The 15,928-nt window shown below is 35.9% G+C and overlaps 1 protein-coding gene and 1 pseudogene across 1 annotated transcript in view; one reads left to right on the forward strand and one right to left on the reverse strand.

The window, feature by feature from the left end:
• The window catches only part of DIAPH2 (diaphanous related formin 2), a 1,004,420-nt gene that overhangs the window by 838,690 nt on the left and 149,802 nt on the right, over positions 1 to 15,928 (forward strand). The window lies entirely within an intron of this gene.
• LOC124509569 (heat shock factor protein 2-like) lies at positions 8,413 to 10,473 on the reverse strand (annotated as a pseudogene).

Genomic DNA, 15,928 nt, shown 5'->3' on the forward strand with positions numbered 1-15,928 from the left:
ACAACTTTACAAAATATAAATGTATTTTATCTTGTGAAACAACTGATGGTCATTCAAAAGGAAGATTGTTGGGGAGGGGTTGGAGAAAGTAGTATTTTCAATTGGCTACCAGGCTTTTAACAAAACAATTCCCACTGTAATCTGAAAGAATTTCATCTAACTAAATCCCCACTCAAAGGACAAGCATGGAGTGAGGGCTGTAGTCAGAGGAACAAAGGATGAGAGGACCAATATCTGAATGAATTCCCCCATGGTGCTCTTTAGAGGGGCCCATTATGCCCTGGGTTAGCACCTCTCACCATTACTTGTGAAAATAGTTGGCATTGAGTGATGCTGTATGTCTTACATTGTACTTGCTAAAATTGCTTATGCAGTTTCAATTGGCCATGGTATTTATCATGTTCTATCCTCAGCATTATGTAGCATGATTAAGCCTATAAAGCAGCTGCTTTTTTGTGTGTATGTGGATCAAGTGATTGTTATGCATTGTGCAAATATCAGTTCAACTTTCTTGAGTGCCATGGCACAAAAAAGTGTTTTGTGTTATTCTTCAAATTCGATATTGCCTATATATGTATAGCTCCATCTATTGGTGAGCACAAATCTGTTTTAATGTGAATAGAAGTTGCACATGGATATCAAAAGATAAAAAATCCTCTAAGATATTATAAAATCATGTTATACAGCTCAGTTTTTACAATGGTTCAAATACAATGGACATCTGTATGTACTGTGAATTAGTATACATACAATTTTTAACCCACAACACCCTTAACTATGGCTTTAGAACTGTAAACTTGTTTTGTTTCTTTTAAAGTATGTGGAGGTTGGAGGATAACTTTTAATTATAAAAGTCTCTTTGAAAACTAGACTTGGTAAAATGAACTGTATTGTATGTATACGTATATGCATGTAGTTCTTTTGGTATCTGGTAAGAACTAGCTGCCATTCTCGGATATTTTCCAGTCTCTACTTTGGCTCTTTTACATATGAGATTCTCATTCTTCAGCCCCCACCTCTGTACTACTTCTGCCCTGATCCCTTCAACTGCATTGTCTCTTCTCTTCCCATCTACGAACTCTTATGTTCCATAGTTTACTGAAGTACTATAATTACAGCTTGTATCTTTTATTACTATATCTCTACGCTGTGCTTTTCTGTAGTAGTACAGAATATTAATGAGATTAGCACCTGTCATTAAGATGTACTGCCCATTTTTTTAACGTTTATTTATTTTGAGAGAGAGAGAACAGGGGAGGGGCAGAGAGAGAGGGAGAGAAAGAATCCCAATCAGATTCCTCACCATCAGAACAGAGCTTGACATGGGGCTCAATCCCATGACTGTGACATCATGACCTGAGCTGAAATCATGAGTCAGATGCTTAACCAACTGAGCCACCCAGGCATCCCAAAATGTACTACCCATTTTGAGCAACAGCTTTAAGTCACTGCATAAGCCTTCTACTTAATGGTTTACCTTTTTTGTTTGTTTTTGAAGTAAGAAGGGGAAATTTGTGATTTAAAAAAAAAGTATAGCCTCTCAGAAAATCTAACATTGCTAACTCATCCAAGCCTCCAAAAAAGAGAAAGTTTTGACATTGAAATGTGGGGAATCTTCATATTGATAGCACATTTTCCATACTTAAATAAGTAAATCTATGAGTTAATCACAAATGAGAATACTTGCTTATTTCCTACTGTGACTGTGAAGATAAAATGAGATAGTAGGTGTAAAAATTTTTTGAAACTTTACAAATTTATTCATTTAAAACTTGAACAAAGCTTTAAAGTGTTTCAAATTATCATTACTATATTAAATCAATGCTACTTATGTCAGTGGCTTCCCATTACTTCTAGGAAAATCCAAATTTTTTACTGTAGCTGCAAAGGTTCTATGATCCAACTTATACCTACCTAATCCTCTTGAATAGTTTTAAGGCTGTGAGGAAATAAGGCACACAGCTATAAAACTATTATTATATTGAAAAGAAAAGCATTGTTTTAGATGTACAGATCTTCCAGTATTCATCCCAGAAACTGGGGCTTTTGGGTAAAATTTGAGTAGTAACAAGGTAGTTAAGAAGATATGATGCCAGAATAGTTTTATGATTGTATGGTCATTATTATGAAAATAGGTAAAATGTTATCAGTTTCATTTATGTCTATAATTGATTAAGGTAATGAACAATTAAAATGTAAGCCAAAATTAATGAGGTGTTTAATTAATAGTATATTAAACTTCCAGTTACATTGCCAATCGCATTATTTCAATATTTAGTAAATTTAATATTTTCTAAATGAAACGATTAGAACAAATCTTATTTTAAACTTTCACGTCCCCATACTTCAGGTTCTAAATAATTATAATGAAATTAAATGCTCTACTAATGCAAATTTACAAAGCAGTGGAAATATTGCCTGTACCCTAGCAATCACAGTTAAACCTGAGACGTATTTTTTTCTGAGGCCACATCTATAATATGGGAAATGTTACATTTTCTTGCGTAAGCTTTTCTTTATTTCTTAGGTTTTTTTTAAAATTCCAGTTAGTTACCGTACAGTGTAATATTAGTTTCAGCTGTCCAATACAGTGATTCAACACTTCATGTAATACCTGGTGCTCTTCACAAGTGTACTCCTTAATTCCAATCATTTATATAACCCATACCCAATCTACCTACCCTCTGGTAACCATTAGTTTCTTCTCTATAGTTAAGAATCCTTTTCTTGGTTTGCCTCTCTCCTTTTTTCCTCTATGATCATTGGTTTTGTTTCTTAAATTCCACATATGAATGAAATCATATGGTATTTATCTTTCTCTGACTGACTTATTTCATGTAGCATAATAACTCTTTAGCTCCAACCATGTCTTTCCAAATGGCAAGATTTCTTTCTTTTTTTATGGCTGAGTAATATTCCATTGTCTGTCTATGTATGTGTGTATGTATGTATGTATGTATGTATGTATCTATCTATCTATAAAACCTCTTCTTTATCCATTCATCAGTCAATGTATTCTTGGGCTGTTTCCATACTTTGACTATTGTAGATAATGCTGCTATGAAACATCGGGGTGCATGTATCCCTTTGAATTACTGGTTTTGTATTCTTTGGGTAAATACCTAATAGGGTGCAATTGCTGGACCATAGGATAGTTCTGTTTTTAACTTTCTGAGGAACCTCTATACTGTTTTCCACAGTGGCTGCACCAGTTTGCATTCCCGCCAACACTGCAGGAGGGTTCACTTTTTACTACATCCTCGCCAACACCTGGTTTTTCTTGTGTTGTTAATTTTGGCCGTTCTGATGGGTGTGAGGTGCTACCTCATTGTACTTTGGATTTGTATTTCCCTGATGAGTGATGTTGATCATCTTTTCATGTGTTTGTCAGCCATCTGTATGCCTTCTTTGGAAAAATGTCTATTCATGCCTTCTGCCTATATTTTAATTGGATTGTTCATTTTTGTGGTATTGAGTTGTATAAGTTCTTTATATATTTTGGATATTAACCCTTTACAGGTATGTCATTTGCAAATATCTTCTCCCACTCTGTAGGTTGCCTTTGAGTTTTGTTGACCATTTCCTTCACTGTGCAGAAGATGTTTATTTTGATGAAGTCCCAATAGTTTATTTTTACTTTTGTCTTCCTTGCCTCAGGAGACATAGTGAGAAAAAAGTTGCAACAACCAATGTCAAAGAAGTTACTCCCTCTGTTCTCTTCTAGGATTTTTATGGTTTTAGGTCTCACACTTAGGTCTTTAATCCATTTTGAATTTATTTTTGTGTATGGTGTAAAAAAGTGGCCCAGTTTCATTCTTTTGCATGTAGCTGCCCAGTTTTCCCAACACAATTTGTTCCCATTGGAAATTCTTTCCTGCTTTGCCAGAGGTTGATTGACCATAAAACTCATTTATGAGTTTTCTATGCTGTTTTATTGATCTATGTGTCTGTTTTTATGCCAGTGCCATACTGTTTTGATCACAATAGCATTGTAATATAACTTGAAGTCTAGACTTCTGATGCCTATGCTTTTCTTTTCTTTTCCTTTTTAAAATTATTATTATTTTCTTAATTTTTTAAAATTCATTTTCATTTTTGAGAGAGGGAAAGAGAGAAAGAGAGAAAGAGGGAGAGAGAGAGCATGCAAGCAGGAGAGGGCTAGAGGGAGAGGGAGGGAGAGAATCCTAAGCAGGCTTCATGCTCAGTGCAGAGCCTGACGTGGAACTCGATTTCACAACCATGAGACGATGACCTGAGCTGAAATCAAGGGTCCTTTCTCTTTACTTTTTGGTAAGTCTGGCAAGAGGTTTATCAATTTTATTATTTTTTTCAAAGAAACAGCTCCTACTTTCATTGATCTGTTCTATTGTATATTTTAGTTTCTACATCATTTATTTCTTCTCTTGTCCCTATTATTTCCTTCCTTCCACTGGCTATAGGCTTCATTTGTTGTTCTTTGTGTAGCTCCTTTAGGTGTAGAGTTAGGTTGTTTGAGATTTTTCTTACTTCTTGAGGTAGGCCTATATGGCTATATACTCCCCTCCTAGGACCACTTTTGTTGCATCCCAAAGATTTTGTACTATAATGTTCTTGATTCAATTTGTTTCCATGATTTCCTGGTTGATCCATTCATTGTTCAGTAGCATGTTGTTTAACTTCCATGTATTTGTGGTCTTTCTGAATTTTTCCTGTGGTTGACTTCTGATTTCACAGCAATGTCATCAGAAAAGGTTCATGGTATGATTTCAGTCTTTTTGTATTTGTCGAGGGCTGTTTTGTGACCTAATATGTGATCTATTCTGGATAATGTCCAACATGCACTTGAAATGAATGTGTATTCTGCTGTTAGGATGGAATGTTTTGAAAATATCTGTTAAGTCCTTCTAGTTCAGTATGTCATTCAAAGCCATTGTTTCCTTGTTGATTTTCTATTTAGATGATCTGTCTATTGATGTAAGTGGGGTGTTAAAATCCCCTACTATCATTGTATTATTATCAATGAGTTACTTTATGTTTGTTATTAATTGTTTTATATATTTGGGTGCTCCCATATTGAGTACATAGAGTTACAATTATTATATCTTCTTGTCAGGTAGACCCCTTTATTATCGTATTGTGCCCTTCTGCATCTCTTGTTACAATCGCTTTCAAGTCTAGTTTGTATGATATAAGTATTGATACTCTGGCTTTCTTTTGACATCCATTTGTGTGATAAATATTTCTCCATCCCCTCACTTTCAATCTGCAGATGTCTTTAGGTCTAAAAGAATTATCTTATAGACAGCATATACATGGGTCTTGTTTTTTTTTAATCCATTCTGATAGCCTATGTCTTTTGATTAGAATGTTTAGTCATTTACATTCAGAGTAATTATTGGTAGATATGTATTTCTTGCCATTTTATTACTTGTTTTGTCATTGTTGCTGGAAAATAGCTCTGATACTTTCTTTCTTATCACTTTTGGTCTCTCCTTTGCATGCAAAGAGTCCCCTTTAATATTTCTTGCAAAGCTGGCTTAGTAATCATGAACTCCTTTAATTTTTGTTTGGGAAACTCTTTATCTCTCCTTCTGTTCTGAATAATAGCCTTGCTGGATAGAGTATTCTTGGGTGCATATATTTCCCATTCAGCAGTTTGAATAAATGATGCCACTCCCCTCTGTCTTGCCAAGTTTCTGTGGAGAGATCTTCAGCTAGCCTTATGGGTCTTCCCTTGTAAGTTAGGGACCTCTCTTGTCTTGCTGCTTTTAAGATTTTTTGTTTATCAGTATATTTTGCAAATTTATTTTTTTAGGTTTTTAAAATATTTATTAATTTATTTTGAGATAGAAAAAGCACGTGTGGGGGGGGGCGGGTGGCATGGAGAGAAAGAGAGAATTGCAAGTAGGCTCTGTGCTCTCAGCACGGAGCCCAATGCGGGATTTGAACTCACAAACCACGAGATCATTACCTGAGCCAAAATCAAGAGTCAGAAACATAACTGACCAAGCCACCCAGGTGCCCCTATATTTTTCAAATTTGATTATAATATGTCTTGGCGTTAGTCTGCTGTTGTTGATTTTAATGGGAGTTCTCTGTGCCTCCTGTATCTTGAAGTCTGTTTCCTTCCCCAGATTAGGGAAGTTTTCAGCTATTATTTCTTTAAATAAACTTTGTGCCCCCTTTTCTCTTTTCTTCTTCTTCTGGGACTCCTGTAATATGAAAGTTTTTACATGTGATGGAGTCACATAAATTCCATAAGTCTGTCCTCCTGTTGCATAGTTCTTCTTTCTCTCTTTTGTTTAGCTTCATTAATTTCTATTATTTCATCTTTTAGGTCACTAATTCATTTGTGTCCTTCCTCTAGCCTCCTGTCATTGCATTAAGCCTCTTTCCAATCTCATTATTGCATTATTCTCCTCTGGTTGATTCTTTTTTAACTCTTTTATCTCTGTGCTAATGGTCTCCCTGATGTCTTTTATTCTTCTCTCAAGCTCAGTAAGCATTCTTATATTGTTGCTTTAAATTCTCCATCAGGCATGTTACTTATATCTGTTTCACTTAGATCTCTGGCCATGGACTTATCTTGTTCTTTCACTTCCATCTTTGCATTTTGTCTAAACCTCTGGCTGCTTCTTTATGTTAGAAAAGCCAGTTATGTATGCACTCCTTCTTCAATGTTGCCTCTTCTCTCCCTTTGTCACCAAGTCACTTGGTTCTTGACCATGATGCATCAAAGAATTGGAGACCTGAGACCAGAATTTATTGAGGAGATAAGTATGGTACACTTTCAAGAGCAAAAATGGGCAAATGCCAGAGCATGACTGGCAATGGGACGGAGAAGCTCCAGCTGTATCTTTTTAAGCCAGCTTTGTATACGTGTATATTTGGCTTCTATTGACATCTTTGATTGACAGCTATCAGTTGTATAACATTTTGGCTTCTGTACATGCACCTACCCATGATATATCATATGTTTTTATGTATTGTATATTTATGAATTTCTAATGAGCTTTTGCTGTGACCTTAAGGGCAAGTGGCACCTTTTGTTCACATGCTCTGTTCTTGGAAGTCCCCTGTGGCTTTTGATCTAGCTCTGTGGCTACCCCTTTCCTGTTCTGTTAGCCCTTAAAAGTGGCTCTGAGGGAGTGGCTGTTAACCCTGGTGGGGGGGGGTGTCTCCCAGTGTGTGACTAGAATCTGGCCTTTGTTCCTCCTTACTCATGCCTAACTAACTGCCTAACACCTTTAGCTGTGAAGTTTGTTCTGTCAGTGTTCAGGCTGATTTCTGAGTTATTTAGCATGATCTGATAGTTATCTAGTTGTGTTCATGGGAGGAGACAAGCCTAGGATCCTCCAACTCTGCTGCCATCCTGGTTTTCTGGCCTTTTTTTCACTCCTAGAAAATACTGAAGGTGTGAGTATGTTAAGACTCACTCACAGCAATAAAAAGTGATAGCTGATATCCTGATTCCATTGGATGAGATGAACTGATTATCAAAGCAGATAACATCTTACAAAGCAAAAGCACAAGATTCAAAACTAGTCACAATTGATCTCAGCTCAGTAAAATATATGTATACAGTTGCTGAAAAAATCAGAATGATACAAAACAAAATATTAAGTCCTTGTAACTGTATCACAGTACTATGGGTAGTTTTTACTTTCTTCCAACTTTTCATGATTATATCATCAGAATAAATCAAATAATAATTTAAATATTTTTGTACACGACATTCATTATATTTATTTTACTAAATAGTATGGTTCAAAAAAACACAAACAAATCAGAAAATTTTACTTAAAACTACTCCAACAAGATGGATGGAGTTGATGCCATCCCATTCCCTTCTTTCTATGTATATGAAGCTGGAGCCATATCTGACAGCAAACACTCAAGTATACTTTGCCTTTCCTGTTGAACGTGAATGAACTTCTGTGAACAAGGGAGACAAATGAAGTTTTACAAGATACAGGCACTTTATTTCCCAGTTTTTAAAAATAAGCCAGGTGAAAAATATTTAGTAAAAGTAACAGGAACAGACAAAGCTTTAAGAGTTCTACCATTAGTTCTAGTGACTTACACTCAATGCAAACAGCATCAAACAAGTAAAACAAACAAAAGTTTAACTGGGGTTAATGGGCATATATGTAAAAAAGAAATCCAATTTACTATAACTGGAGAAAAATGGCCATTTGAATCCAACTTAAAGATATACCAACAATGTGCATTAAATCTTGTGTACCTATGTAGCTGAGTAACATCTGAAAGCTTTGCAAGAGTGTGTGAGAAAAGCAAAAGGTGCTTTTGATTCCACAGTATCTGATTAAACAAAACAAAGCAATTTACCAAAAAAAGTACCAAATGATACTTTAAAATAAATAGTTCATCATTTTGATGAATATATACATGTAGAGTCCACTTCTTGGGGATTTAACTATCTAAAAGTGGCATATCACTATCCAGAGTTGCAGGAGCAAGTTCACATAAATAAAACAGTGTGGCTTCACTAGCTTTGGCTTCAGTCAGTGGCTCCAGGTGAACAAGATTACTTTGGGTTGGCTCTGGATCTAGGCTGCTATCAGAAGCTCATCAACTTCTATGGGTTTATGTACAGAGGACATAACTTCTGATGATTCTGTACTCCCCTATTCAACAGTAGAAGCAGGGGTCCCATCAAGGAATGCAAGAAGTAGAAAGGCAGTGTACTGGATAATCTGCTTATCTGTTTTGGGTTTAGATTTTCTTCCCTCTTCTGAAACTGGCTGAACTACATTGTTCTTGGTAGTTTCTAATCCTTTATTCTCAAAATCAACCAGGAGATATGGGTCTATGGTAAACTGTCTTCCTGACAGCATGGCTTGGAAGTCCTCTAAGCTGCAATCAATACTGTCAAGATAATCCAACAGCTCAACCTTTCCCAAAAGATCGATGTTATCATTTAAAATGGAATCCATCATGGTCACAGGATCTTCTGTGGTCAGACTAGGTGAGCCAGTTAGCTGGACAGCACTAGACATGAGAGGGCTGGTGCCATTACTGCCTGAACTTAGGGATTCTCTAGCTGATTCATTCTGATCTCCACTCTGAATAACAAGTGCATTCTCATCTTCATTGTCATCTTCAACAATGACAATATCAGGGTACTGGCTACAGTTGGAGGGATCACATATAACATCCTCATTAGTTTCTGGAATAACTGGGATATTTTCTTCATCTGCATTATCATCAGTTATATCATAAATAATGATGTCATCTGAAATCCTCTCCCTTGGCTTTAAGCCTTCAGTCCTACTATGTGGAACTTTATGATGGTGATTATCAGCTTGTTCTTTGACTATATGTTGAAACAGATTCTTCTTTTGGGCTCCATTAGTATTTAGAAGTAGAGGTCTTTTACGTTTTAAACTCACAAGTTGGTTATTCTGAAGCAACATAACAATAAACTAGACAATCTTTCTTTTTTTTTTTTATATGAAGTTTATTGACAAATTGGTTTCCATACAACACCCAGTGCTCATCCCAAAAGGTGCCCTCCTCAATACCCATCACCCACCCTCCCCTCCCTCCCACCCCCCATCAACCCTCAGTTTGTTCTCAGTTTTTAACAGTCTCTTATGCTTTGGTTCTCTCCCACTCTAACATCCTTTTTTTTTTTTTCCTTCCCCTCCCCCATGGGTTCCTGTTAAGTTTCTCAGGATCCACATAAGAGTGAAACCATATGGTATCTGTCTTTCTCTGTATGGCTTATTTCACTTAGCATCACACTCTCCAGTTCCATCCACGTTGCTACAAAAGGCCATATTTCATTTTTTCTCATTGCCACGTAGTATTCCATTGTGTATATAAACCACAATTTCTTTATCCATTCATCAGTTGATGGACATTTAGGCTCTTTCAAATAACTTGTTGCTGTTGTGCATGTTTTGCTCATAATTCTGACACCTCCTTCCAAAGGGATTCATTCTCACTTTTTAGTTCAGAAAGCCTGGACTCAATAGTTTCCTGTTTTATTTGAACTTTCTGAGCACTACTTATAATTTTCGTTAAATCTTCCTGACAAATCTTATTTTCTTCTGGTTTTGAAGATGAAACCTTGCTTTTAATGTTCTCCAACAAGTCATCCTGGCCTTGTTTGAAGTAAGAATGCTGAAATTCAACAGGACCATCTCTTTCCTGCTTTACAATTCCAGAGCCAATATGTAAAACTTTACAGAAACCATACATATTCAGTTGCCTCACAAAGCTTGCCATGTTATTGTGCTTGAAATATTTTGGAAGAATTTCTTTTACAAATCTTTGTTCATCCAGAACCAGAAAACTTTGGCCATTCTGGCTCCAGGTGAAGAATTCGTTGGTGTGGGTTTCCTCCACAAGCGTCCACAGCTTGCTGAGGAAAGCTGGCATGTTTGAATTCTGCTTCATTGTTAACCACACGCAGGGATTCTAAATTCTACACCAGAACACAGCGGTGGTGGTGGCAGTGGCGGCGGCAGTGTTAGTGGTGCTAGTGGTAGTAGTGGTGGTGGTGGTGGTGGCAGCCAATTTAAATATTTTTAAAATGAGAAAGAAATTTAAAGACAGATTAGTTCTGCTCTATTTAAAAAAGAAACAAACAGACACACCTTAAGTATGCCTTTGTTGGATTCAGAGCACATCCCAATATTTGATGTTCATGATAATTGTGTGAACCAACAATGATGTATTTTCTCTAGATTCTCTTTATATATGCAACAAACGTATAATATATCTGTGAAACATTTCTATATAAATGGCTAAGGTAAAAAGGGTTGGTGTTTAAAATTTATAAACCCTCAGCTATCCAGATCAACTTATTCTCTGAGGTTTCTAGATAGTGGAGATCTTATTTTAGGTTTTTCTATTTTAAAATGAAATTGCTCTAAAGCTATGTGTCCTATTAAATTATGCAATATTATTATATCTAAGCTTCCTCTCCTAAGTGTCCATAGCTATTTATTGAGGCATTATTCTCAGGTGCCCATGGATACAGATGTTTAAGTGATTGCTATTCAAACATGAGGTTTTTGCTGTTTCATATTGCCTTTGTTAGTTGACCCTTGCTTTTTTTGGACTTTCACAAAGTAAGAGAAGAAATATTTATGTATTTCCCAACTGTTGCAGATTATTAAAAGCAAATCATAAATTATTCAATCAATTTGGAAAGCTTCCTGAGAAAAAGTATACAACATAAGAAATACAGTATTTAGAAATCATATCTCCCTGCTAGTTGTGTTACAACTGAAGCACAGTTCCTACTCAGTCCTCTCCTCTTAAAAGTAAAATCACACAATAACAACAAAATAAATTCTAAAAGCAAATTCATTTCCTTGTGGAAGAATCTAAAATATTATATTCATCTTTTATGTATACAGTATTCTTGTAGCATTATTTGAATCTTCATTACTGCTTAGCAGTCTCCTTGTTCATTGTACACTGAATCACATGCCTTGGTAGTTGTTCTAGATTTCCTGTACTCTCCCTAATCCTTTAAACTAAAACCTATACCCTTCAATCTCAGTAAATTATGTTCAAAGTTCCCTCAATTTCTTTCAGTATCCCTTCTTGAGACACACACTATACTCTTCATCTTACTCTTCTTACGCCCTTCAGACTCATGTGTCATGAGTTATCCTATGTTTTTTTTTTCTTCTTAATGTCTTGCTTTAAATTTATTTCTTTTTCCTACAAAAAGGCTTAGGTCTTTCTGCAGAGAAAGACAGATACCATATGTTTTCAGTCTTATGTGGATCCTGAGAAACTTAACAGAAACCCATGGGGGAGGGGAAGAAAAAAAAAAAGAGGTTAGAGTGGGAGAGAGAGCCAAAGCATAAGAGACTCTTAAAACCTGAGAGCAAACTGAGGGTTGATGGGGGGTGGGAGGGAGGGGAGGGTCAGTGATGGGCATTGAAGAGGGCATCTTTTGGGATGAGCACTCGGTGTTGTATGGAAACTAATCTGACAATAAATTTCATATATTAAAAAAAATGAAAAGAAAAGAAAACCTCAATGATAAATAAACCAAATAATAAATAAACAAAAAAAAATCTCCAAGCTACTATCTTATGTCTAGCCAGGGAAAACTGACATGGCCACACCAAAAAAGATACACACACACACACACTATATACATATAAACATATGTGTGTGTATGTGTGTGTGTATATATATATATATATATGTGTATATATGTGTGTGTGTATATGTGTGTGTGTGTGTGTGTGTGTGTGTATATATATATATATATATATGTGTGTGTGTGTGTGTATGCAATGACACCCATAGATGAACATTATATGGCTACTGAGAACTTGCCTCTACTAATTAGCTGGTTTAATTGGAATTGCTTCGTCTAATGTGAGGCCTTGATGATCATCCAATACTTTTTAACCCTTACTCTTTATTGTGAAATTTTAAAATATATACAAAATAGAGTAATATAGTAAACCCAGCACCTAGCTTCAAAAATGATCAATTCCTGTTCAATTTTGTTCTATCTACTCCCACCCTTGGATATTTTCAAGTAAGTCCTAGACATTACATTTTTTCATCTGTAAATATTCTATATGCATTCACAAAATATAAGGATTATTTCTAACATAACTAAGTAATATTATCATACATTATGAAAAATATTTCCTTTTAAAAAATATCTGGTGTTCACATTTGTTCATCTACTACTTCCCCAGCCCCCATTTTGAATCAGGAACTGAATAAGATCTGTTTATTTCTGTTATTCTCTTAATCTCTATTTGAAACTGTGACATCTGTCTTGTATTTAGTTATCAATTGCTATACATCAAATTACCCTCAAAACTTAGTGACTTAATATTATAAATACTTATCATCTTAAAGTTTCTGTGTGGCAGTAATTTGGGAGCAGCTCAGTTGAATGATTCTGTCTCATTGTCTGTGGCAGTCAGGACTTTGTCCAGGGCTGCAGTCATCTGTGGGCTTGAATCTGCTTTCCAGTTTACTTCTGCACCATGTGAGCCTCTCTGGAGGGCTTTTTGAGTCTCCTACAACATGATATATGGGTTCCCCAAGTGTGAGTGATCTGAGAGAGAGAGCAAAGAGGAAGCCATAGTACTTTCCATGCCCTAGCTTGACAATGACATAACAACACATCTGTCATATTCTATTGGTCATACAGACTAACCCAGAAATAGTGTGGGAGAAAACTTTACCAGAACATGAATACCAAGAGTTGAAGATAATTGGAGGGGTCATCTTGGAAGCTAGCTACTATACATCTTCATCTCTTTTTTTAGTTTTAATTTTCAACTGTTAATTATGGAAGGAACCAGGTCATTTGTCTGATAGAGTTTGTATTTTTTATTATTGCATCCCAGTGGTGTTATCTACATATATCTTTACCTATCTCCCCATCCCACATATTTTCTATAAACTTAGATATAGAAGCTAAATCAGATTTGGGTTCCATGTTTTTAGCAAAACATCCTTATTGTTGGTGATGTGCTATTTTTATAATGGAGCACATGCTGGCTGGTTGACTCTTAGTGTATCAGCAGCCATTTATGATCATTGGATCCATTAATTCAAGAGTGATATTCTATCATCCCTTCTTTTTAAAAAGCTACTTGTAATACTTCTATAAAAAGATATGTCCCCTCACCAGCTATTTGGTCTCATTCAGGTATATTTCATGTGGAGAAGACAAGGTGAATGCTTGATTCTTTCTCTTTGTTCATCAGTTTTCAAAATGATTTGTTGGTTCCCTAGAATCCCCCAAAAGTATCAAGTGAGGCCTGGAAACCATCATGGATATGCTGAAGCAGACTGTCTGGGGATGGACTCTAGGCGTGGGTATTTTGAAAAAGCTACTAAGTGATTCTGACTTACTCCTCTGTTAACTTCTACTGGTCTCCATTCCCAGAATCTGACTTAATAGGTTTAGGATGGGGCCCAGGATTCTGGTTTTGTTTTCCTTTTATAATCTTGAGATAATTTTGTTGAGTTGATAAGTTTGGGGAACATAAGCTAGACTATACCTTTTCATATTTACTATGGCTATATGCATCTGTGCTATTCTCCCATGACCTGGGTATTGCACATTTGCCCTCCTACAACAAACTATTACACTGAGAGTCTGCCTAGCATACACTCTGGAGTTAGAATGGTTGGGTCCAAATCTTGGTCTGCCACTTACTAGCTTTGTGATCTTGGGGAAGTTAATCACCTCTTTGTCTCACCTCTGGAAATAATACTAGGATTCACCTTATGGTTGTTTGGGGACTAAATGAGTTAACATTGGTAAAGTGCTTAGAACAGTGCTTGGTAAGGATTTCTTAAGCACATAATAAAGCATAGTTCCCTCTGAGAGAGTTATCCCTGAATACTCGGTTAATATAAGCTAGGCTTGGTAGTTATTATTATTATCCTTATTGTGTGAAATGGCATTTACTTATTTATTTATTTGCCGCCTTGTTTTATTTGACAATGTGTTTTGCACATTCTTTTATATGAGTGCATAGTTATCTTCCTATTACTTTTGTACTGCTGTCTAGTATTTTTTTAAACTGACATTTAATATGCCAGGCATGGTGGATTATATATTTTCTAGTTCACTTAATCTTCATATCAATATTTTAAGATTCGGAATATTATTCTTATTTTATATAAGGGAACTGACTCTCTGAGAAGTTCAGTAAGTTGCCCAACATAATAAAGCTGATAAGTGATGGTATAGATATAACATATGTTAAAGAAACAGTGTAATGATTAGGAACACAGACTCTGGAGCTAAGCTCTCTGGGTTCAAATCCTGCCATTTCTGCTTCTTAGTTGTGCATCTTGGGCAAGTTACTTAACCTCTCTCTATTTCAATTTCCTTTTTTGTAAAATGAGCATGATAGAAATACCTACTTCCTAGGTTGTTATGAGAATTAAATGAATTAATACTTGCAAAGTGCCTAAAATGATGCCTAGTACACCATAAGCACTTTGTATACTAGCTATTACTGCTATTATTAATCATTAGCAATTAATTTTATTTGTTTTGGTTTACAGAAAAGGCAGAAGTTAAGAGGGAGAGATTGAAAGTGTTCATAAGGAAGGGAATAAACATAGGAGCATTAACTTTCAGGAGGAGAGAAAAAGGAGGACTGTTTCTACCACAAAGATGGACAAGATATAAGATAATTGATGTCTAGGTGAAGGCAAATGATGAAACTCAGGAGACAGACTCATTCTTACAAGGTAGAAGGCAAGATCATCCTTTAGGAATGAGAAAAGGAGGGTAGAATTGGAAGCCTGTAGAAACAAGGGGAGTTTGAACACACTTGAGTAAGCCAGGAAGCACACAATAGACATGGCCATGTTAAGTTTTGTTAGTAATCAATCATAGCTCGATTACCTGAGGCTAAGGAAACTAATGTCTAGGGGAGCAGGTTCCCATATTATTTGAAGGGTAGATCAGCATCCTAGTGAGGACAGCAAGTTTGGGTATGGTCGAGTGGGATGGTTATGACGATAAAGTAGAAGTGAAGGTGCATTGAGCAGGCAATCAGGAGACTTGGATTCATTTTCCAATTCTGCTATCACCTATCAAATAGGTCACTTAACCTCTGCATCTCAGTTATTTCCCTTATGAAATGAGAGAGCTACATCAGATTATCTCTAACATCCCTTCTAATTCCAGAATATGTGACCCTAAGGAGCTGATTCTAGAGGCTAGCTGTAGGATAAAGCAGTCAATTGAAATGCCAAAAGTAGGAAAGTGATGAAAAGGCTCAGGGAGGTTGGGATGCAGGTTCAATGAAAGTGAAGGTAGATGAGGAGACTCATGATAGTCAGGCTCAATCTCAGTCTTTTCCATCTTTAAAATTTGTATCTGTGTCCAAAATTTTTAAGATGAGTTTGTCCGTTTTTGTAGCAGATATTGTGGATATTGTGAAATTAATAGGCAATG

This window comes from Lynx rufus, unplaced genomic scaffold, assembly GCF_022079265.1.
Source record: "Lynx rufus isolate CCGP_SWC_20201006 ecotype Redwood Valley unplaced genomic scaffold, mLynRuf1.p SCAF_14, whole genome shotgun sequence".
Taxonomy (NCBI): domain Eukaryota; kingdom Metazoa; phylum Chordata; class Mammalia; order Carnivora; family Felidae; genus Lynx; species Lynx rufus.